The sequence below is a fragment of the Trachinotus anak genome, unplaced genomic scaffold (assembly GCF_046630095.1).
Source record: "Trachinotus anak isolate AG129_WGS33_773 ecotype Australia unplaced genomic scaffold, CSIRO_AGI_Tana_v1 ptg000013l, whole genome shotgun sequence".
Taxonomy (NCBI): domain Eukaryota; kingdom Metazoa; phylum Chordata; class Actinopteri; order Carangiformes; family Carangidae; genus Trachinotus; species Trachinotus anak.
Genome location: NW_027273864.1, coordinates 9,393,609 through 9,406,870, shown reverse-complemented (window position 1 = coordinate 9,406,870; position 13,262 = coordinate 9,393,609). Strand labels below are relative to the sequence as shown.

The 13,262-nt window shown below is 42.4% G+C and overlaps 1 protein-coding gene across 3 annotated transcripts in view; it reads right to left on the bottom strand.

Annotated features, from left to right (window-relative positions):
• prickle2b (prickle homolog 2b) overlaps positions 1-13,262 on the bottom strand; it is a 92,201-nt gene that overhangs the window by 45,749 nt on the left and 33,190 nt on the right. The window contains exon 1 of one of the 3 annotated variants that reach the window (XM_071494017.1): positions 5,458-8,881. The exons of the other annotated variants lie outside the window; for them this stretch is intronic. The gene's annotated coding sequence lies outside the window, so the exon portion shown is untranslated. Of the gene's footprint in view, positions 1-5,457; positions 8,882-13,262 lie in introns of those variants that run through there. 3 annotated transcript variants of the gene reach the window in all.

Genomic DNA, 13,262 nt, shown 5'->3' with positions numbered 1-13,262 from the left:
GTCCCATATGGTTGGCATTCAGCCTAATTAAAGCGTTTGTTGCCCCACAAACTGGGTGTATTGCCATAAGTGCTCCCCGAAGTCCTGTATTTATGGCAACTTGGCATTATAAACAAGGATAAAAGGAGAGCTGAGACAAGTCTGATTTCTCTGCACGTCGCCATAGAGACAGAGGAAAAGTTCCCAGGCAACACAGCAGCAAACCAGCAATGCCAGCTCACATGCCCACGATGTGACTGTAAATAGTGCCAGTGGCATATAAGTGCTTTGATTTCACCTCTAAACCTCTTTCAGCTGATTTCTGGTCTTAAAGAAAAATAAGTTAATGTTAATTATTCAAAGAGAGCCAAAACAAGGCTCTCTGGGAAGATTAACTGACGTCTCTTTACCCATCCCTCTCTCGCCATCTATGACACTGATCAAGCTGACAGTTATGCAGTCTATAAGCCCTCCTCTCCAGCCTTTTCCACTGTCTATGTTTATACCGCATAGCAGTCATACCTCTGGGACTAGCTAAGGGTGACCCGAGTAGAGGACATATGACACCGAAACACTGACACATAACCCTGAGCTCGAAGGCTGAGGTCAGTGCAGAGAAGCTGCCCTCATGCAGCCTGAATAGTGGCCACGCTTTACCAGACCCACCATGTGAGAACCACACACACACACACACACACACACACACACACACACACAGTCAATGAAGACTGAAGCCTCAATGAATTGGCAAACATGGAGGAACTGCTATCATCTCAGCTAAGAGCATGAAACGCATTGCTCTTGCTGTAGTTTAGTTCATAATTATCCTCCATCAGGACTTTAATGAACTGTGTGAGAGCTGGCACTTCCTCTGCTTGCTGTGAAACCAAAAATAGCTCTGTTTTGGGTGGCGCATGCAGCAGATGGATCAAAAACAAAGTATTTCCACTGCCAAATTTTCCACCATGAAACTTTTTCCAACAGACAGAGGTGGTGTGTCAGTCTGTTATGGGGCACTGTGCTCTTGACCGAACATGATGGAAAAACATGGGAGGTGTGGAACATAATCAAATTAGCTTGCCGCTAACGTTGTGGCTCAGCTGTGTGTCTCATTTCCTTATTAACCCATCCAGGAGATCTAAGGCCGCTCCACATCCTATGAAACTCCTATCCATCTCTTCATGTGCAATGAACACTTGACAGGACTGGAGGCAGCCCCTCAGCTAAACGAACAGGCCACTTTCACAACAATGTCAAGAGATGGTGAAAGGCGATAGCTGAAGAACAACATCTGGGACCTCTTTGATCGCTGATGACTCTTCGTGGGAGAGAAAAGGAGTGAGAAAAAAAAAGATGGAGCAAGTCTGGACATATTTCTCTTTTTGCATGTGTGTTATCAAGGGCAGAACTGACTCAGGAGTGACACGACCATCCGCTGTTGAAAATACGGCATAGACAAAAACTTTTCCTCCCTCATCAGCAGAAAAGTTCAGACAGAAAAAGTTCAACTAGAGGATACCGAGGTCTTCCACACTTCACCTAGTCACCCTCTGAGGACATATCCGCCGTGCATCCCCCTAAAACTGCTGCTACTAGGCGTTTTTTTTTTTTTTTTTTTTTTTTTTTTCATTTTTGAATCTGGGTTGTGTTTACAAAAAACGTCTTCCACTGCGATCCTTGAACAAAGCGGTATTGTTGTGTCCAGGTCTCAGCATGACAATAACTTGATTTCCATCAGATTTTATGGTAATTGACTTCATCTCTGTAACCTAATCAAGGTTTTAGGCAGTAAACAGCGAGAAAATGAGAACAGCGGGTGAAGCTGTGGTTGAAATGTTAGAAAACGGAGAACACAGCTCTGGCTGGCTCACCAGACAGCTTTTTGACATGGTGTTACAGTAAGAGCTGCTGCTAAAGATGGTTGGTTTGGCTGCCACATGACACCAGGGTTACATTCCTTTAAGAGACCACCCCCTTCACTCCTTCTACAGTTTCATTCTTGTTTCATTTTCACTTCCTCCACCATTTTAACATTTTTTGATGGTTTCATGGTTTCCTTCCTGGTCCATTTTTCTCTGACCTGCTTCCACTCCCTTTCTCTTTATACATCTGCCTCAATCCTCTTATTCCCAAGCCACTCTATATCTGTCTCCCTGCCTCTCCATCTTCCTCTCTCACACTCCTCCCCCTAATCACTCCCATCACTCTCATGTGAAGAGGTGGGAGGGGGGTGCAGACTCTTGCGTTTGACGGACAGGTCCTGAGTGCAGACATCTCCCCATGGTCGACCTTATCAACGGCAGAGTTGAGTGGCAGCCTGCTTTTTCTGGCTGCACTTTTCGCCTCTGGTAGTCTCCAGAGCTCTGTCTATGTATATGTGTGTGTGTGTGTGTGTGTGTGTGTCTGTGTGTGTCTGTGTGATACATCTGAGACTAGGCCAGTCTGATAAGTACTAAGTACACAAATGACTATAATTGCAATTTGTTGTTTAATTTAAATCAGGCTGGTGCTGATATATATTTTTTAATTGAAATAACCTTCAGATGTCATTCAGCGTCTTCAGAGGGGAAGAAAGAGCTTTTGTTTCAGTTTAACCTCCCCCATGGATTCTATCCTAAATGTGACCCAACCCAGTTATCCAGTTTCTCTGCTGATTCATTCAGGTTCCATCTTTCTGATCCCTCAGTCTGAAAGCTTCACTGCGACTAAATGTCCCAAGACTGATGTCATCTGGCAACACGATAGAGACAAAGTACAGACTCTGTACTGTCCAGTGATCCACAACCAAAGAAAGAAAGAAAGGATGCAACAAAAAGGAGGGGAAGATGAAGGGAAGGTGTTTCTTCCCTCTAAGGTCATCTTCTAAATTTCCATGTATCTCACAATAAATATAATCTCATCCACTGTCATATTGACGCCCAGATGTTTAAGGGAACAAAACCCAGACAGTTAGCCATGCTAGATCCACTGCTTTGATCCAGACTGAAATATTTCCACAACTCTTGTAATTACTTGGTTGACCCCTTCACTTTTCCTCTAGTGCTGTCATCAGGTCAAAATACTAATTAGACCAATACTTTGGTTTATGAGCAAATATCTAGGAAACTGATGATTCTAACCAACTAGCATGCTAATAGGCTAAATTAAGATAGTGAACATAGTAAAAATTAAATTAGCTAAGGATCAGCATGTTAGCATTGTAATTGCAAGTTTGTTAGCATGCTAACTTTAGCATTTAGCTCAAAGCACCATTGTGCGTCCTAGCAGAGCTGCTGTAGACTACTTGTCTTGTTTTTTTAAATCTTCTTGCTTCCATGCTGGAACAAACACTGTGTTGGCAGGAGATGACGTCTTATTTGTGAAGAATATTGTGGGAGGCAAAAATTCACAGCTAAGGTGTGAAGTGTTATAAAGCTGAGTCCTCACAATAATAAGGACTCATTTAATAATTTTGACAGTGATCAAAGAAGAGAGCTGACAGAAGGCAAAAAGGGGCAGAGTTGATTGCGCTTTTGTAAAGGAGAAAAAAAACAGGAAGATGACATTTCTTTTCTGGGGCTACAGCAAACAAGAAGTGAATGAGCTACATAATTACAGGCCTTTTAGATAATTCAGATGATGAAATGTAATTAAAATTAAAATCAATGGGACTGATCAATGCAGCTCTAAGTTGATACACCGCTGTGAGCCAGTTCCTTCACATTGATCTGTCCTCCTTCATGGTGCACAAATGCAGGCTGTAGGTTTGGCAGCAGAAAGAGGGTTGGGGGCATGGGGGTGACCACTCGTTTACCAAATCAATTGCCACATTCACTGCCTGAGGAGTGACTAAAGACCCACTTGCAGAATCCAATTCATTCATCCTTCTGTTTTCCATCCCCCTCCCTCCCTGACTCCAAATGTTCTTCTTCCTTCTGCTTTTGTGAGCTCAGCAGATTCTTTGTCTTTCTTTATTCCTGGGAAACTTTGACATGAAGGATGCTTGTCTTGAGGTCTGGAAGGAAGTGGTAAAAGGATGAGAGGCCAGGTCTTTCCACAACTGTCAACAAATCCATTTTATCGAGTAATTCCACTGATGATTTAATTTCCTATACACACACAAAACAACACAATATGTTCCCTGGCAACATGTATAAATCAGTCAGCACACAGACCATTTTTTTGTAGGTGTTGTCACTGTGGGTGGGTGATCACAGCCCAGGTGTACTAGATGCACTGGGAGGTACATAAGGTGCAGGAAGCCGCAACACTGGCTGTGCTTTAACTCCAAGCCTCTTTTTTACTCCCCTTAGCCTACTTGTCTTTTACCAGCCTCTCACACAAGGGTGCCATCAACAGAGCTGGCAGCATGTCTGTGTGGAATGCACTCTGGCAATTTACGGACACACTCCCATGGTCAATAAAGACTCTTGAACCAGCGCTGGATCCCTCACATGTAAACTGTTCTTAAACTTGTCGCGTCTGAAATGATTTGAGGCAGAACACACACTGGAGGCTTTAGGGAAAGGAGCCCTCCATATAGTCCGGTGGGGAAACTCATAGCACTGACATATATAGGCATGTAGTGATACAGTCACACAAACACACATACGCCTGGCACATGCAGACCCAAACACATGGAACCACGCATACAGAGCTTTGGAGACAATAGTCTGGCCGCTTCCTGGACCTAGCAGCCTGATATAGGTGTCCGGGTTAAAAATAAAAAAGGGAAGGCATGTCGCACAGCTGTGAGACGCTGGGAGATTTGTGTGCTGTCAGCCCACTTAAATCACAACAGCTGAGATGACAAGGCGCTGCCTCTCAACTGCCTTTTCCTCTTCTCTCTTCTTTCGCTCACTTGCTTTTTATTCCCCTATCCTTCTAAATCAATCTATCACTCCACCTTTAGCCATTTTTCTTCTTCTTACGCCCCTGATACACATTTTCTCACTTCCATCTTTTTTCTCCTTGTCTAAAGATAAAGCCACCCACTCCTGACAACTACATTGGCAGCCCAACAAAGCAGCACCCGAGGGAATGGAAAGACAAGATTCAAGTGACGCATTTACTCAGTTGTCACTAGTCAGTCATAATTCACTGTAAAATTCAGAGACGCGAATGCACACTAACTCGCAGGCACAGTCACTTACAATTATCATCACACTTGTGAAAGGACACAGATGCTGGCAGACGTGAAGCACACACGCACCATGGATTGCCCAGATTGTCATGATATGCTTGTCTTGCCAAAATTAAAGCATTCCATAAAATCTAAAGGGTCAAGATAAGTCAACAGTGTCCTTAAGAAAACTAACCACCACTGAGGGGATTAGCTGTGCGGACTGAAGGTGTCAGAACGCCAAATTTACACCACCCAGGGGAAAATGTTGACACCCTGCCAAAGACAACTCTTCTCCACCAATCAGCACCTCAGAAGCCGGCATGAACAAATCAGCAGCTGAATGAAAAGGATGAAAATGTTTAAAAGTTACTCACCGCTTCCCGCTTCCCCCCTAGCTGTGCTGGGAATGAGGTGGAGGGGGGAAGAAACACACTAAATGGCAAGAGGATCTCAGGGGGGGCAGAGAGAGCAGCAGCAGTGCGGCAGCCTGAAGGAAACACTTTCAACGGCTCTCCCTAATTGAAAAAGTCTGTTTTCATCTCTCTCAGATCAGTGAGTGCGAGAGAGGAGAGGGAAAAGAAATGATTGCTTTGAGCTGAGGTGATGAGAAGGAGACGAGCGATCCTGCTTGCAGATGGTCCGCAGGGCGAGAGCGGCAAGTGCGAGTTAAACACAGAGAGGAAGTGAGAGAACGACAGAGTTTTTCAACAGACAAATGCAATCAGGAGTGACCACCAAGCCGGTTGCTGAGAGGGCAAACAGTCCACAACATTAACCCCTCCCACTGTCTGCCAACAGCAGTCAGCGTTTTTCCTAAACTCCTTCCCCACATGCACCTATCCCATAAACATTCTGGCAGTTTTCTGTACTGACACCATGTTGGAACAGGAAGCAGAGTCGACTTTCAACATAAGAAACTTGTAGGATCAGGTGCAGGCAAGATAACGCTGACCACTATTCAATCACGAACAAATGCAGCAACATTCCCTTGTGAAGCTTGAAAATGATTCTGACTTTTTTACATATGACGAGAGCAAACAATTACAAGAGATGTGAGAGACGGTTGGTGGAAAGCTCTGACATCCAGGACTTGAGAGTTGGCTGTAAGAGCTGAGTGATGTGACTATATTTACAGAACAAGACAATACATGTGTATACTTAGACAAGTATATTTTAACAGATGAAAACTATCTTCTTAATCTGACAAAACAATCCTAAATCAAAGCCCATTTACAAAATTTCCTCAATAAAAGGTTTGTTTACATTTTCTATGTCTGTAATTAGTCATTTGAGTTATGGTGCAATAAGAAGAAATAAAAGAGCACATTACCCGCATAGTAATGCATATACATGATGGTGTGCTGGTAGGTGGTGTCCGACACCACCGTGGTCATGGATCTGTCACCTGTTCACATGTGAGTGCAGTATCTGTATCTGTTGACTTGGTTTAAAAGATAAGCGTGAAAGTTTATTTTTGACCTTTAAAACTGTAGTTTCAGCTTACTGGTCTTGGAGCACAGCCATAGCCGTTTTACATGCATGTTCGGATGTAAGTAAGTTCTGGAAAATAAGTAAGTTTAAAATGTTTGTCAAATTTCTATTTTCAAGGTCAAGCATGGCTTTTGCTGATCATTGCTTTTACATTTCTGGTTGTATTAAGACATTGTGGGCAGTGTTGCAAATAAAAGTAATAGTGCAACATTTTGGGAAATATGCTTATTTGCTTTCTGGTTAGAGATAGATGAGAAAACTGATACCGCTTACATGTGGCCATCAGTAAATTTTAAGATAGATGCCAGTAGATGGTTAGCTTAGCTTAGCCTAAGGCCTGTAATCACTAGATAACAGCTAGCTTGACTTGTCTAAAACCATCCATCTACCAACACCACTAAAGCTCACTAATTACCACATTATGGCTTGTTTGTTTAGTCTGCAAAAACGGAGTGTAAAAATGAGAGTTGCCGTTTTACAAGGGTTTATGTCCTGGACTATTTCAGTGTGTGATTTGTCCCAAAATATAAAATTATACCTTTTAACGAGGAGCACTCCTTTATGGCAATACCAGATTTTAGGGACATTTGCATCACTGTGATGGAACGCCTTGATTTGTCAGATGAAACTAGACCTTTCTACCCAGCTATTTTGTCTATATACAGTTTCTCAATTGAATTTTTAGAGCTGGGTTCTCAAACTAAGCTGCGGAAGAGTGAATCCAGAAGACAAATAATAAGAGTGGATGTGAATTTGATATCTTCTTGCATCAACAGGCCGGAAAAAAAAAAAAAAACTCTGGCTAACTTTTTCATGTTTTTTTATGCAAATTAGGTGTATTCAGTTGTACACTGACTTTTCTTAAAGCTTACAGTGGAGTACTAATGTATTATTCCCTCTTCAGCAGTCAATCAGTCTACTCTCCCTCCTGCAATTCCACAGGGGCAGCAGTGTATGGAAACATCTGCTAGAGCACTTGTCAAAAATCCCTCCTCGGTAGAAGTCGGACTAATGTTCATTCAGTGAGCAAAGGATAACTTAAAGCAGCCCAATTTGACTGCGTCCTTGTAATGCGCCTCTGGATGCCAAATCCTAAACTAACCATAGCCCAAAATGGCAGACTCTGAAGGGAGGTTCCCCCTCACCATCCCTCCCTGCCAGTCATATGTCAAATAAATACAGGAAGAGAAACGGTAAGGGAGAGTGAACACAGGAAAGAGCAATCTATCTCCACGCAGTCTGAGGCTGAAGTTTCTGGCGCTGTAAGCGACTGTGATGTGGGGAGAATGTCATCACTTCTTCTGTGGTGCTCACACTGTGCACCTACTGTTCTCAGGAGTGTGGGATAGCCAGACTCAACAGCTGTAAATCTTGAGGGATATCTGGAGAACACGCAGGGCTGCAGCCAAGAGAGGGGCCGCCTGTCCGCACCTGACAGTGAGACTTGTGTTGTTTCTGCTTAGTACACGCACAGGTATTCACTCAGCATTTACATTTCACAAGCTCACATACACACAAGTAAAACAACACAAAGGAACACAAAAGGAGCCTCAGGCAAGGACAGTTATGCTCATACAGTGCCAGTCACCAGCCTTAATAACAAGCAAGGTCTCGAAACATTTATGTAGATTAAATCAGTTACAGGCAACAAAGCACAACTTCTCATGTTTTCTTTGCTGCTACTATGGAAACTGAACTGCAGCAGTCCACATCACTCAAATCTGGTACAAAAGCTTACCATCATCTTCAAAATATGCTGAGAGTCACCCTGCTGTGCAAGGCACCATTGGTCCCATTTGTACAGAAGAGAATAGAAGAAATGACGAGGAAAAAGGACACCACCTGACCGCATGCAAGAGCTCTCTCGCGAAAAAAAAGCCCTCGCACCTCACATTCTTAATCTCCGACCTAACGCTTTTCAAAAAATGAGACCATTCGTCACTGTTAAAAACGAGACGTGCGTGAAGAGGCCCTGAGGTGCGTCCAGGAAGAGGGAAAAGAAAAAAAAAAAAAAACGCCCCCTCGTCCCTTTATCCCCACACAGAGAGGAGAAGTCATGTACTGATCCCCCTCTTCCTTTCAAGAACAAATGAAGTTATCAATCAATCCTACCATCCCACGGAGAGAAGGAAGAGAGGGCCAGAGGCATACAGCGAGCAAAGCTGAGGCGGCCAAAAAAACTGCAAGAAAACAAGCTGATTGTTGTTGGCTACTGCAGCACAGTCGCATACAGCTGATTCTGTAACATATCAATGTTATGTTTGCACATATTTGTGTATATACAATAAGTGTTTTTTACACATTCATATTCATGAAGAGAACCAAATATTGATAATTAGGTCTTAGAGTCATCAGGTCGACAATTACAAAATCTGTGTTACGTGTTACATTTAAAGCAGCGGTCATGGGAAAAAAATGTCAAAAAAATATTAAAAACTCTAAAACCCTCCTGCAGCATAAATGACTTGATCTGCATGTTCAATATGTTCAACAATCCTCACTTCGGCAAGAAAATGATAAATACATTACTTTGAGTGGAGTTTCAGAGCTGTAGGGAGGCAGTTCAACGACACAGATTTAGTCAAGACGATTTAGCTGTGTTGCAGAGAAACTGTTTGGGTGGTTTGAGAAGTTTCTAAGGCTGTCTATGGGAGATATTTGAATTTGAATATTTGTCGAATTTTTTTTTTTTTTTTGCTGTGACTCTGTATCACCAATGGAAACTATTGTTACTGCTGACTATGTAGATTTTCAGTTGAATTTCCTTTAAAGCTGTACTACTCAACATTTTCATATTAGCAATGAATCAAACGACTACGTCTAATGCAAAAGTGTTCACTCGCCATAATTAATCCACCCGAATCCGAAATGATCACCTGAACGTGTAGCTCTTTGCAACTCTATGATGTGCTTTGGTTTTACAACCCACAATTCTACAATTTCTATTGAGTCTTGCAGCTCTCATCAGCTGCAGACACAGTGACTGTAACTATATGGTGAACACAGTGCAGCATTTAGCAGCTAAAGAGCAAGGTATTTTATATGGTAATACTATTTTAGTGTCGTGCTAGTGGCCAAAAGATTAGCTTCAAGAAAATGAGCTTTCCCGAATGTGTATGTAGGTATATGAGGCAAGTTGCTCCAGTCTTGTGAGCTTTAAAATTGACTTACAAATGTCTAAATCAGACACCGCCTTGATGATCTAATGTGCTGCACACCATGAAGAGATGTAAAAGACAGTGCAGATGTCAGAACACTAAAATGAACAAGTGGTATGACTATAAGACTATAAGAGATGCATTTTCACTGAACAGCCACATGCTGTTCAAATCTTTAATTGGATGGAATCTATGTTCAAGTAGAGAAGAAAGTGAAAGGTACCAAAATGGTTAGTTGCTATGCCTACCTGTGTGAATAAATTTCTCTTTTGGAGCCTTACACAGAGAAGATGCAGGCTACAGAAAGTAGTTTTCACACAAAGAGGGCTGCAGCTATTTCAGTCAATTGTGGAGTCATTATGTCATGCTGAAAATGGGCTTTGGATAATTACAGACAGAACAGAGAGTGATCAGCATCAAAATGATGGTGTACACCGTAAAAGAAACGCACCCCTCTCTCAAAATCCTTAGACAGAAATAGATTATTTTAGATGAAAAAAAAAAAAAAAAAAAAAAAACAACATTGCAAAATGCAGTCCTAAAAAAAGTCAAAACCTCTGCTTAATGAAATCGCTGCGTGTGCGTTGTCTAGACACTCTTCAAAGCCACGCTCATCACATGTAGCCACAAAAAGGCCTGGAATTTGTCTTGTGACCCAGGATGTCCATACAGCTCACCAGTGAACTCATCATCTCGTGGTCTCTGGCTGTCAGTTCCGTCAGCTTATTAGCTTGGCTGCATTTCTCCCTCATACAGCGTGATGGGTGATGAGAGGAGCGGTGAGGACGAAGACCACGAGCTGAGCTACGGCCAAGAGCGATTTGGATAGAGAAAGAAACACGGAGGGGGGTAGAAGTAAAGGGAAAGAGAAAAAGAAGCATAGAGAGGGACAGACTGAAATATTTGTGCTTTTGTTTGAAGGAGAATAAAAACAGAGTTATGAGGAGGGAGTGAGGAAAATAAATGGACTGTGTGGCTGGGAGAGAAATCAAGAGACTGAAATAGAGAGGGATGAGAAGAAGGAGCTTGCACCCGTTCTTCTCCTCTCTCTGACCTGGCAGTCAGCCTTTTGGCAGAACCTGTGGTATCCATTGCACGTGGGTAACCCTGTAGAGAGAGAGTCACACACAAAGTTAAAGCAACACTGCAAACTTTGAGGGGATTTTCAAAGCAGCATGCTTTTTTTCAGGAAAAAAAAAAAAAAAGTCTGAGGCATCGCACTGCAGCTAAACAAGAGGCCAAGATTGGAGCTTATTAGACAAAATAATTTTCACAGCTGTTTCCGATCTGTTTGCGCTTCACGTGGACTGAGAAGAGGAGAGGAGGGGAGTGGAAAAGTGAGGAAATAAAAGGAAGGGCAGAAGCACACAAAAAGTCTGGGGAGGGGAAGGAGAAGAGATGCTGACTGCCACCTTTGCAATAACATCCAATCACACTCTAACTCCACACACACACACACACACACACACACACACACACACACACACACTTTTCCATGAGTTAACAACATCTTCGGAGAGCTCTTGAGGGCCAGTCCTTCTACTTAGAGGAAGGCTTATATTTCACAGTGCCCAGCTGTTTCACTTGCACAAGTAAAACCCAAGAAAATTCCTGCTTACAGTGAAGAGGCATCTTTCAATCTGTTCCCCTCTCATTCCCTCAGTGGGTCTTAAATCTCTGGGGAACAGTGGATGCACACACACATATTCACAGCACATCCACACACTCCCACATTCATTTTAGCAGTCCACCCAGTTAGTCGCTGTGTCATTATTAACTGTCCAGTCCACCTCCAACAGAGTAGACACAAGCTAATAACCTGTTCACAGTGGCTGTCAGAGCTGTCAGTCAAACCAAACAGGAAGAGAGCACATTAGAATAGAGCAAACACCAGACGTCTGCATGATGATAAAGACTTGCTGCAATACCTTTAGTAGAATTATGAATAAGAACATGGGATGAAGGGTGGAAGAGGTGAATGTAAAGAGCTTAAATTACAGTGAAGACATAATGGACACAGATTTCACACACAACTTTCGGGAGAAACAGGGGGATGCCACAAGAAACAGACTTTTCCATTTATACCATTTAAGGATGAGAGAGAAAAAAGTTTAAAATTTTATATATTTAAAAGAAATTATCTGCCACATTTTGGTGTACATTCAACTACTCTCTATTGTTGATTGAGACTAAAATACTATGATATACAAATTTTTAATACATTTGCGTCAATTGGTCACTTCTCTCAGACATCCCCTGGCACTACTGAATTCACTGAGTAATGCAAAATAAAAAGAGACCATCTTGTGATGGGATCACACCAGCCGTGACGCCCGTCAACATGTTTATCACGACATTAATACATGATGTGGCAGCATGCCTATCTTCGAACTCAGCCTTCATTTTGATCTCGACTACACACCTGTAAAGTTTTGCAACAATCTTTCACAGTTGTCACACTGACAAAAATCTGTCCAAAGACAGAGAATCAAACATAAACACCTGCCAAAGTATTCAAATCTGCCTCTTCTGAGCCCTTACCTCATTACCCAATTGTAAACACAAATGCTACAAAGAACAGATGCTGGCTGTCTTGCCATCCTCACAAAGCACTATTACACTGTGGTGTGCCCTATGGGTCCATCCCTGGCTCACTATTGTTCTTTATTTATATCAATGATTTACAGAACATGTCCAAGTTTCTCCACAACTTCAAATTCAATTATTTCATAGACAAACAATGCATTTTCATGCTTCTTCTCATATCAGCTGGAAAGTACTTCACATTTCCTACAGTCCATAAAAATTTCTCTCCACAAAAACATATTGTTAGAATTACAACCCACTGAAATTCTCACTCCCAACTGGATCCTTTATATCAGAAACTCAACAGCTAATAGTTTATGATATCACCATTTCCAAATGTGTACTTGCAGACACAAGATGCAGTTCCAACAGGGGAATCTTCCAGATCAATTCACAGATGAACGAACAGCCAAATATGTACTCTGACAGATAGGTGTGCTGTTAAAGGTTCTCCAGCTAGAAAGTTTGGTTTGGTTCGAAAAGCTGGTTTGTAGTTGTTTTTGAGAAGAGCATCTCCTAAGTGTCTAAAAGTTCAATTGCCTGGTGAATCAGATACCAGTCAGGGTCATCACATCATCAACCATCTATGAGAACTGCTAAGCGGGAGTCCTGAAGAGACACATACAGTCACCCACAAATACACAAACACACACACACTACAACAAACACACATAGCTGAGTAATCAGCCACTGGCTGTGATTGCAGACAGTCCATCTGCAGTAGGTTTTCATGTTGGGCATTAAACACACCATCTCATCACAGACAAAGAAGGTATCATGAAATCAGACTAACACAAACACACATGCGCGCGCACAGACACACACACACACACACACACACACACACACACACAGACACAGACACACATACACTAAACCAGCCATGTCTGATTAGGCCATGACCTGGCTGAACCCTGACCTGTTTGGATTATCTGTGCGTGGGG